This window comes from Pyrgilauda ruficollis, unplaced genomic scaffold (assembly GCF_017590135.1).
Source record: "Pyrgilauda ruficollis isolate IOZ18807 unplaced genomic scaffold, ASM1759013v1 scaffold294, whole genome shotgun sequence".
Classification (NCBI taxonomy): domain Eukaryota; kingdom Metazoa; phylum Chordata; class Aves; order Passeriformes; family Passeridae; genus Pyrgilauda; species Pyrgilauda ruficollis.
Genome location: NW_024524311.1, coordinates 85,261 through 95,694, shown reverse-complemented (window position 1 = coordinate 95,694; position 10,434 = coordinate 85,261). Strand labels below are relative to the sequence as shown.

The following is a 10,434-nucleotide window of genomic DNA, read 5'->3' as shown; positions in this document are numbered from 1 at the left end:
AATACCCCCCCCCAAAAAAAAAAAAAACCACAAACACCCCAAAAAACCCAGAAAACAAACAAAAAAAAACCTAAAAAAAAAACCCCAAGAAAACAGAGAAAAATCTCAGCCTTACTATTTTCACAGAATCCCCAAATCAGTGAGGATTCTGGCACAGCCCTCCCAGCCCAGGCAGTGCCAGCTGTGCCCCATGGCCACCTTGTCCCCAGCCCAGAGCACTCAGTGCCACCTCCAGGGGAGGGATGGGCACTGCAAAGCTCCCTCCTCTTTGGGTCAATAGACAGTAAAAGCAGAATTTGTGCCTTATTTTGTGTGACTTGCCTGCGGTCTCTGTAGAGAACGTTGTAGGATGCTGGCACAGCTGGGTCATGGTCTGCCTGCCAGGACAAAATGTGCTGGAAATTGTGGGAGTCCATCTGGAGGTTGTAAGGAAGCCCCTCCAAAGTTCTTTCTAGAAAGGAAAAAATAACAAAATCCCAGCCCCCAACAAACAACTCTGAGTTTTGCAACCATTCTAATAAATAAACCCATTTAGAGCAGCTCAGGATTTGCCCCAAAAAGCAGCCACAGGGGAGAGCTCAGCACAACAGACACAGCAATGCAAAGCACTGTGCACATGGATTACATTTCTCTCAATTCTTTCTCCAAAAAGCATGAAGTTCCAAAATGATGATTGGTGAGGATGTGCAAGCTATGAAATGTGTTAGGAAAAGCATTTTAAAGATGGTAACACTCTTACCAGGCTGGCTGCAAACAGCTGTAGACAGAAAGGTGAGGCACACTGGAAAGTGAAACTCTGTGTTAATGCATTGGTGCAGCCACAGGACCTGACTTGTATTGCAAGTATTCATTTGCAACAATTGGGTTCACCCCAGTACTCCCTGGTGGAACTGTTACTTTCTTTCACACCTTCCTAGACTTTCCTACACTTCCCTCTTTCCAGAGCCTGGGAGAAGTGTCCATGAACCTGGGGCTCTGAGGAGGAGCTGGGTCCTGGATCCCTATGCTGCTCCCTCCATGTGATGTTCAAGACTCAGTGTCAGCAAAAGCACCCAAGATGTTCTCATCAAATGATGTCTCAGAGGACTCTGACTGTATTTCAAACACCTTTTCAAGCCATCCCAAGAATTTTAGAACTGATCTGGGAAAATATTCCATTATTGCTTGACTCACCCTCATGGATCCCAGAATGGTTTGTGTTGGAAGGGACCTTAAAGCCCACCCAGTGCCACCCCTGCCATGGCAGGGACACCTTCCACTGTCCCAGGCTGCTCCAAGCTGGCTTTGGGCTCTGCCAGGGATAGCCACAGCTTCCCTGGCAATCCTGCCATTCCAGAGGTTCCTACATCTTCCTGTAAAACCTCCCCAGGAGGCTGTGATCCACCCTGGCTCTCACTGCACCCAGGATTCTTTTCCTTGACCGACCCAGCTTCTCATTGCTCCCATCTTTTCAACACAGTGCTTCAAAACACTTGAAGTTTTTGTTCTGACTTATTTTTTTTTTCTCAAGAACCTTCAGCCTCCCTTCTGCTTTGAGGGCAACAAGGAGAAACTTCCTGTTCTTGTTTTAAGGCACTTTGTGGTCATGCCTCTGACTCAGGAGATGCTGACTCCCACACTCAGTTGGCCAAAGCAGTCACTACTTTAATTCCAAACATGTCTTCTCTGTTTGACATGAATTCCATGGGAAAATCTGGGGAGTTCCTTCCTTGTCTTCCCTAAAACTCTCTTTTGTCTTGACCTGTTGTGTTAAAAAGATGTGCCACAGTCAGCATGACTGAAAAGAGAAGAGAAATCTGGGCCTTGAACTAGAAAATTTAAACAATCTTTATGGAAATCCACAAATAATGGGTTTAACTGCAGCTAAATGCAGAACAATGGATTTCTAATGAGGTAGGAGATCACCCATTTGAAAAAAAAATCCAGTGGGGATAAATAAAGCAATATTTTAACTCCTATTATTATTATCTGAACACAAGCTCAGATTTGTAATAAATTGTGTCTGCTGAATTGCTGCTGTATTCCAGTTAGCATTATTTGATTTTTCAATGCCTCTTCTCTACCCAAACCAAATTCCTTTCCGTTCACAGCTCAAACTGCCTCTGAACTTTGTTTCAACAAACAAATTTAGCAAAGGAAGTTGAACAGTTGCAAAACTGTTTGTGTTACACTCTTACAAAGGAGACACAGCCAAGACAAATATCTGAGAACAAGTAACTGGGAAGATTCAGCCTGGGGAAATACACATGGTCTGGGAACTGCATGGGGAATCTTCTTCAGCATCTTGGCCAATTTGAGCTTCTACTGCCCCTGGCAGTGTCCCAGATCAGGCTGGACAGGGGCTGGGAGCAGCCTGGGGCAGGGGAAGGTGTCCCTGCCCTGGCAGGATGGATGGGCTTGCAGGTCCCTCCCAGCCCAAACCACTCTGGGGTTCTGGGATGATGATCTGACCTTTTTACAGAATTAAAGGATCCTAACCTAACAAACTCCCTTCTCACAAGTACAGCTCAGCCAAACTGAGCTTGCTTCACCTGCTAAGCCAGAAACTGAGGAGTGCTGGAAAAACTCAGAATAAAAAATAAAAACCCTCATATCTAACTGAGAGTTTCTAAATGTGCAGGGAGGCAGAACCATGGAATGGAATGGCCTGGACTGGAAGGGACCTCAAATCCCACCCAGCCCTGCCCTCTGGCACTGGCAGCCATTCCCTGTGTGCTGTCCCTCCATCCCTTGTCCCCAGTCCCTCTCCAGCTCTCCTGGAGCCCCTTCAGGCCCTGCCAGGGGCTCTGAGCTCTCCCTGGAGCTTCTCCTCTCCAGGTGAGCACCCCAGCTCTCCCAGCCTGGCTCCAGCCCCTGCTCATGGTTTAAGCACAGAACGGAGCACGCAGGGGTAACACAAGAGATCCTTATTCTGGGAATCACTCCGGGGAGAGGTCCACAATACCATAATGGTCTCTTACTTCATTAACTCAGCAGGATTATTAATGAATTAATGAGCCCCCTGCAGTGCTGCTCTCTACCCCAAAGGCTGAGGTACTTACCAAGCTGACAGAGAGGCATTGGCACATCCATTGGGGTTCTCGTGGAGATTAACAAGCAAACCCCTCTGCTTGCAAAAGGAACATTTTGCTTCTGTTCCTACAAATACATGAAAAACAACACATTTTACTAAATGCTCACAGTAAATTGCCTTAGTAAATCACTTTTAATTAACCCAAAGTTTCTGTACAGACTTGTTTTACCCTCTCCAGTGTCTGAGGGAGGGCAGTGGTACTGCAAGAGTTACTGGGGGGCACTGATCTTTATCATTTTATGGCATTTTCATGGCAACAGCACTTTCCTTTTTCCACGTGGAATGGGCTTCTACCACTTCAAATAAAGCAGAAACTACTGTATAACTATTTCTATGAACTTTGCATTTAGACAGTATCTGAAAATTGCATGCCACTCACTCCATTAATACAATGAAAACAAACTTTGTTTGGCTTTGTTTGAAATAAATTCCTAACCATTGTAGGAATTGTTTCCAAAAAGGGAAAAGATCAACAGAGCACTTAGAAAAAATTAATTACAAAGAAGTTATGAAGTTTGTTACAATCTTTTAATGCATAAGAGCTATTAAAATAATCCTTCTCTTCACTGTTATTTTTTACTCTATTAAACATCCTCCTAATATTAATATCCACACGACCTGGTTTTGAGTTAGCTGGGCAAAGGTGTATCTATTTCTAAAAAATCTTCCCCTCAAAAATTAACTGCTATTTAATTTAACATTATTTGCAAATACAACTGGAATTATTTTCTCTGAAAAACAACCGGTTTAAAATCATGCCAGAGCACACTCTGGCATGATTTTAAATATATATATATAATATAATGAATACTTTAAAATTAATATAATATATATAAATTAATATATATAATATATTCATATATAACCTTGTATATTCCTATATTAACACAGGACAGAAATAATCTGTTAAGTTCAGGTGAACTAAACCCCTTTCTGGCTCTCAGGTTCAGGCTGGGTGGGGCTACATTTGCTTCCAATCAGAAAAGAAAAAAAAGCAGCTTTGATGTTTTGAAAGTCAGCGGCTCATATTCAGAAAAGCTCTCCCCTACATCTCTGAAACAAGCAGATGGTCTATTTACTTACATAAATCAGCTTATGGGAATACTGAGAGGCTGACTAACAGCAGGGAAGTCTGCAGAGGAACATTCTGAGCCTGCACAGGGACCTCTGAGACCACCCATGCCAGCCCCCTGCCCAGGCAGTGACACAGGAACGTGCCCAGGGGTTTGGGATGTCTCCAGAGAGGGAGCCTCCAGCCCCTGCCTGGGCAGCTCTTCCAGGGCTCTGCCCCTCCAGGGAAGGAAGTTCTTCCTCAGGCTGGGCTGGAATTGTTGTGTTTCAGTTCCTGGCCATTGCTCCTCGTCCTGCCACTGGCACCACTGAGCAGAGTCTGGCACCATCCTGACACCCTTGGACCTCTACAAAATCCTGAATATACCCAAGCCATGGAACCCCACTGCGCCTGTAGCATTATTGCCACCCTCAGCTGCTGGGAGACTTTGGATAAACCACTTGTAAGGATACGAAAACCACTTAACCTCAAAAACCCAAGGCCATTACCAACAGCTCTTTTCCCTTGGGCTGCCACAGTGCTGGGGAGGAGACAGCCCCAGGCTGGGCCAGGGCAGGCTCAGCTGGGACAGCAGCAGGAATTTGCCCATGGAAAGGGTGCTCAGGCCTTGGCAGGGGCTGCCCAGGGAGCTTTGCAGTGCCCATCCCTGCAGGTGTCCCCTGGAGAGGCCTGGCACAGGGTGGGCAGTGAATCAGAGAATCCCAAAATGTCCTGAGCTGAAGGGACCCACAGAGATCATCCAGTCCCACCCCAGCCCTGCCCACCCTCCCAGGGTGAAGCAGAACTCCTAATCACAGTTCTGCTGTCTCTGAACCTACCTTATACAGCTTTCCCAAAACCCTCTGATTTTTAAGATTCCCACATTCCTCATTCCCAGTATCCCACCCAGCCCTGCCCTCTGGCAGCCATTCCCTGGCTCCTGTCCCTCCAGGCCTTGTCCCCAGTCCCTGTCCAGCTCTCCTGGAGCCCCTGCAGGGCCCATTCCCCCTGGAGCATTCCGTGGGTGCATCCTCAGCCCGGGCTGTGCTGTCCTGGTGCATCCTCAGCCAGGCTGTGCTGTCCCTGGGGCTCAGTCCCTGCCAGGCTGTGCTGTCCCTGGTGCATTCTCAGCCAGGCTGTGCTGTCCCTGGTGCATCCTCAGCCCGGCTGTGCTGTCCTGGTGCATCCTCAGCCAGGCTGTGCTGTCCCTGGTTCATCCTCAGCCTGGCTGTGCTGTCCCTGGGGCTCAGTCCCTGCCAGGCTGTGCTGTCCCTGGTGCATCCCCAGCCAGGCTGTGCTGTCCCTGGTGCATCCTCAGCCAGGCTGTGCTGTCCCTGGTGCATCCTCAGCCAGGCTGTGCTGTCCCTGGTGCATCCTCAGCCAGGCTGTGCTGTCCCTGGGGCTCAGTCCCTGCCAGGCTGGGTGAGGAGCAGCTCAGGCCCTGGCAGTGCCCTGCAGAGCCGCCCTGGGCAGGGCAGTAGGTGTCTGAGGAAACGGCTCAAAAGCTGAATTTCCTCTTCTCTGCAGCCTCTGCCCTTTGTTTCTCAAACAAAGTCAGAGAAAACAACCTGGAGAGTTCACTGCTATTTCCCTGGCACAGTTAATCCAACCTGATTTAAAACCAGGAGTTGTGGAATTGGTTTGGCTGGGAGGGACCCTAAAGCTCAGCTTGTTCCATGCCATGAGCAGGGAGCCTCCCAGCAGCACAGGCTGCTCCCTTGGCTCTCAGCAGACAGGCTTTGCTCTTTCTGCAGGGCACAAGCATTTCCTGCTGTGGTTTAGCATTTGATGTCTGAATTTTGAGCAGACGTCTGATTTCTGCTGAGAATGTCTTCTTGCACAGCCTGAAACATCCTGTTTTCTACTGTTCCTCTACCACACGGGCCTTTTGTCTGTGTTGTTGTCACTGGGGATTTCAGCTTGCAGAACAATTGCCACAGTAGTTGGTAAAAGTGGCAAAGAAATGGAGAATTAAAATTGCATATTTATATTTTTCCTGTCTTGATTTTTTCTGTGTGGGGTCTTCTTAAGCTTCAGTGCATCCATAAATAGGAGAGACTGTTCCTTCCCATTAATTTTTAAATTTGTGTACAGTGCTATTATTTTTTTTTTTTTTTTGCATGTTCATGTTTTGCAATCTTGACTCAGAAAGAAATAAAAAATGTGCAAGATTTGAGATGTATTTCTCTTAAGTTTTCCCAATTAAAAAAACTGGAATGTATCTTTTTTTTTTTGGCCTGAAGGTGATGCTGTTTCTCTAGGAAAAAAGTACTGAAAAAGCCATTGGGAAGTCTGGTGGGAATTACTTGTGTTAAAATTCAGTATACACCAATTTATGCTCTTTGTCTTGGCAAGTTTTCATCAAACCTTTGGAAGCCTGAGTTCTGTCTGAGCAGAACTCAACTCAGTTTATTAAACCTCCCAGTATGTCATGGATCAGCACAGTCAAAATGAAAGCCAGTAATTCTATTATTATTATTATTATTATTATCATTTTTAATGCACAGCCTTCCTGCGAGGTGCTGCCCTGTGCTCTGCCGTGCTGCCAGGTTTGTGGTTTCTGCCCAGCTGTGCTTTCTGTCCCCACAAAAGCTGCTTTCACTTGTTTGTTTTGAGACATTTCCTGTGCAAGGCCGGGGCCACAGCAGCTCTGCTGCTTCTCCAGTACGTGACTCATTCCTGTCCCTTGCTGCCACCTCTGGGGTTTGTCCCCAGTTCTGACACCCGGGCACATTTCTGGTCTCTTGGTTGGCTCAGAAACCTGGGCAGAGCCTTGTGTGTGCTGAGAACCCTTTTGTTTTGGGCAGGGTTGTTTGAAATCCCTTTCCAGGCTCAGGTTCCTCCCTGGCAGGGTGTGAGGCCCTGGCACAGGGTGCTCAGAGCAGCTGGGGCTGCCCCTGGATCCCTGGCAGTGCCCAAGGCCAGGCTGGACACTGGGGTGATGCCTTGGGAAGGTAGATCCAGAACTGGACAGAGTTAAAAAATAAAGCAGGGATTTCTTAAAAGGCCTCCATGTGTGGAAGAGGTTTTACAGCGACTTCTGTGAGGAGAGAGAAGTTTGATCCATGTTCACTCCTGAAAGGATTTCCCACCAAGGTCATTGATACAGAAACCAAGAAAGAAAGAAGGAGAAGTAAGAGAAACCTGCAGCTGCCCATTCCAATGAGCACTTTGTTTGTGTTTCCTGACCAGTGAGCAAAGTGTAAACTTGTGAGTTTTGTAAGAAGGTATAAAAAGCACGCATACACAGAATCATGGAATGGTTTGGGCTGGGTTGGGTTGGGAGGGACATTAAAGCCCGTGTTGTCCCACCCTCTGCCATGGGCAGGGACACCTCCCACAGAAACTTGGTTTTCTTCCACACCAATTTGGCCTTATGAGAGTGGGGACTGTACAAGCCAGGTCCCTCCCAGCCCAAACCATTCCATGATTCCATGTAAAACCAGGTTAAAGGCAGAGCCAACACAAAAACACAGCCATGGTTCAAGAAGAAGTGGGAAAAATGAAGGAAACAGGTGACAGGATTAAATGTGCTACAGAGAAACTCAGCAGCCCAGTGCCTTGCTGGAACATATTCCAGTGGCTCCTGAAGACCATGGAAATGATCACTGGAGGTGGATTTTGGGTTGGGTTCCTGTGGAAATTTGAGTGTAAATCCAGAAGCTCAAGGCTCAGGAGATAACTGATATTTCTCTCATCCTTGTTCCTCTCCCAGGGTGTGATGCCTTGAGAAGGCTGCCCTAGGCTGGGCAGAGTTCCAGAATAAAGCAGGGATTGATTCAAGGATCTCCTCCATGGATGCACCTTGGGCAGCACAAGAGCCCAGCCAGGGCTGCACCCAGGATGAACCCAAATGGTCCCAAAATGCACGAGCGCTCCCGGGGTCTCTCCCTGGGATCAGCTCTGCTCCATGTGCACATTGCAGTTCAGTGTCCAATTCCAGCTCAGCCCCTGCACTCCCATCCTGCTTGTTTTTCTCTCTGCAGCCCACGGGGTTTGTGCTCCTGGGCTGAGATTTGGATCATTTGTCCTTGGTGCCCAGCTGGAGCAGGAATTGTTTTGTGTCCCTGCTCTGTGCACAGAGCTCACCATCCCATAATATGAACCCAGACCCACACACTGAAGCAGCACAGGATGTGAAAATAGAAAAGCCAAACCTGAGGCATCATTTCCACCCTTTAGAGGCTTGACAAAGCCTTTACCTTGCTGAGTCTCTATTCTAAATATATACTAATGATAAGTATTGAATAACAGATAAGTATCTAACAATAGTAAATAACTAACAATAATAAACATCTAAAATAGTAAACATCTAACAACAGATAAATATCTAATGGTAAATAACTATCTAACACTAGATAAATAATAACAGTAAATATCTAACGTTAGATAAACATCTAACCACAGCAAATAGCTAACAACAGTAAGCACCCTGGGGCAGTGGAAGGTGTCCCTGCCCTTGGCAGGGGTGGAATTAAATAATTAAATGATCACTGAGTTCCCTCCAACCCAAACCATTCCACATTTCTATGGTTCCATGAGTCTTTAACCCAAATTCAGTGTGAATTTGTGGCACCTCAGTGAAGCCAGCGAAGCTTGCAAGGTTTGCAGTCGGGGGGAAGAATCTCTGGTGATTTATACTCTTTAAATCTGAGCTAAAAAAACCATCAAATGATTTCTGGCGCTGCTAAAAACTCATAACTGGTGTGGGTTTTTTCCTCAGATTACTCCATTTTAGAGTAACTTTAATCATTGCTGGCAAAGAGCTGCAGGAACTGCACAGTCCTGGCTGGGACAACACATTATTCCCTGGGTGGCACTGCTGGAACCCTGGAACTGAGAATTCCAGACTCTGTGCTGCCAGGCACTGACCCCCAGGAGAACACTGCACTGACCTGGGGGCCTGGAGGAGCTTCCAAAATTCAATAATAAAACTGAGATTATGGGTGTGCAGTTTGAATAGAAGTGTGTGATATCACAGGGTGGGAAACTCGGAGTGTTATCACAGGAACATGCAAGCAGTGTTGCCCAAAGCAGATCCTGCCTCAGCTGGGATTTCACAGCCTCTGGGCTTAAACCCCCAGGGGTTAATCAATATGGATGGCAATTGTTCTCAGTGCACACCCCAGATGAAATAATAATTTATATTCCTCCTGCTCTGCGCTGCCTCCTCACTAAGGTGGAGCACAGAAATAGCAAAATGCTGCAGTAGTGCTGGTGGAGCTGCTGGATTTATTTTGTTCCATAAGAGAATGTGGGAAATAAAAAACTTGTAGTAAAATTGAAAAAGAAAAACTTTGTAGAAAGTCAAGAAAGAACTTAATCAGACTGGACTGGGAGGAGGATGCTGGAAAATCCCAAGCACCCTGGTTTGGGGGCCATGTGAAGATGGACCTCAGGGGGTTTGATTTATGTTTTCCCTTTTGTAAACTTGTGGGAAGCTGGTGGATTTCCAGTCCTGGGAAGCTTTTCCTCAGGATTTGACAGGCTGACATGGAATGCACATGAACCAGCCCGTGGAGGCTGAATAAAGGGGATGGAATTTCAGAATTTCAGTGTTCCACAAGCATTTACTTGATCTTACTCACAGGAATAGTCTCACTAAAATGAGATTATTAAATGAGTGTGGGAAAAGGGGCTTGGAATGGCAGAGAAAGAGTAGAGAAAGGTGCAGAAGGGGTGGAGAACTTTAATTTCCAGTGGGAATTTCAGCCTCCAGAAGCTGCTGGGCCCTGGACCTGGTGTGGCACGAGGATTTCTGCCTCTCCTGCTCTCTGGCTGCTCCTGCTCAGTTTGGGGCTGGGTCAGGCTTTGTGCTCCACAGGAGTTTGAGCAGATGGGAAATGAGCTGTGAGCAGGGCCCTGCCAGGATCCCAGAATTCCAGAATCAAGGCTGGAAGAGCCCCCCAGGATCACCCAACCCCAGCAGCATCACCCCAAAGCCTGTCCCCAAGGCCACATCCAGACTCCTCTGGGACAATCCCAGTGACTCCAAACCTCCCTGGGCAGCTCAGCCCAAGGCCTGACCACTCTGCCAGGGAAATTTTCTTTCCCAGTCTCCAACCTGAGCCTCCCCTGGTGCCATTTGAGGCCATTTCCTCTCCTCCTTTCCCTGCCCCTCCTGGCAGGAGCTGTGCAGAGCAGTGAGGTCCCCCCTGAGCCTCCTTTTCTCCAGCCTGAGCATCACAAGCTTTGACTTATCCAACCTGCCCTAAAGGTGGAGTTTAAAAAGTGCTGGATCTTCTCAGAATCCCAGAATCAAGGCTGGGAAACCCTTCAGGGTCACCCAGTGCCACCGGCATCACCCCAA

The 10,434-nt window shown here is 47.3% G+C and overlaps 1 long non-coding RNA gene across 1 annotated transcript; it reads right to left on the bottom strand.

Moving 5' to 3' along the window:
* Positions 1-191: 191 nt before the first annotated feature.
* On the bottom strand, positions 192-3,177 carry LOC121356328. Its single transcript, XR_005955542.1, has 3 exons — positions 3,042-3,177; positions 740-781; positions 192-451 (listed from the first exon to the last, which is right to left on the bottom strand). It is a non-coding gene; the product is annotated as an uncharacterized LOC121356328 (long non-coding RNA).
* Positions 3,178-10,434: the final 7,257 nt, after the last annotated feature.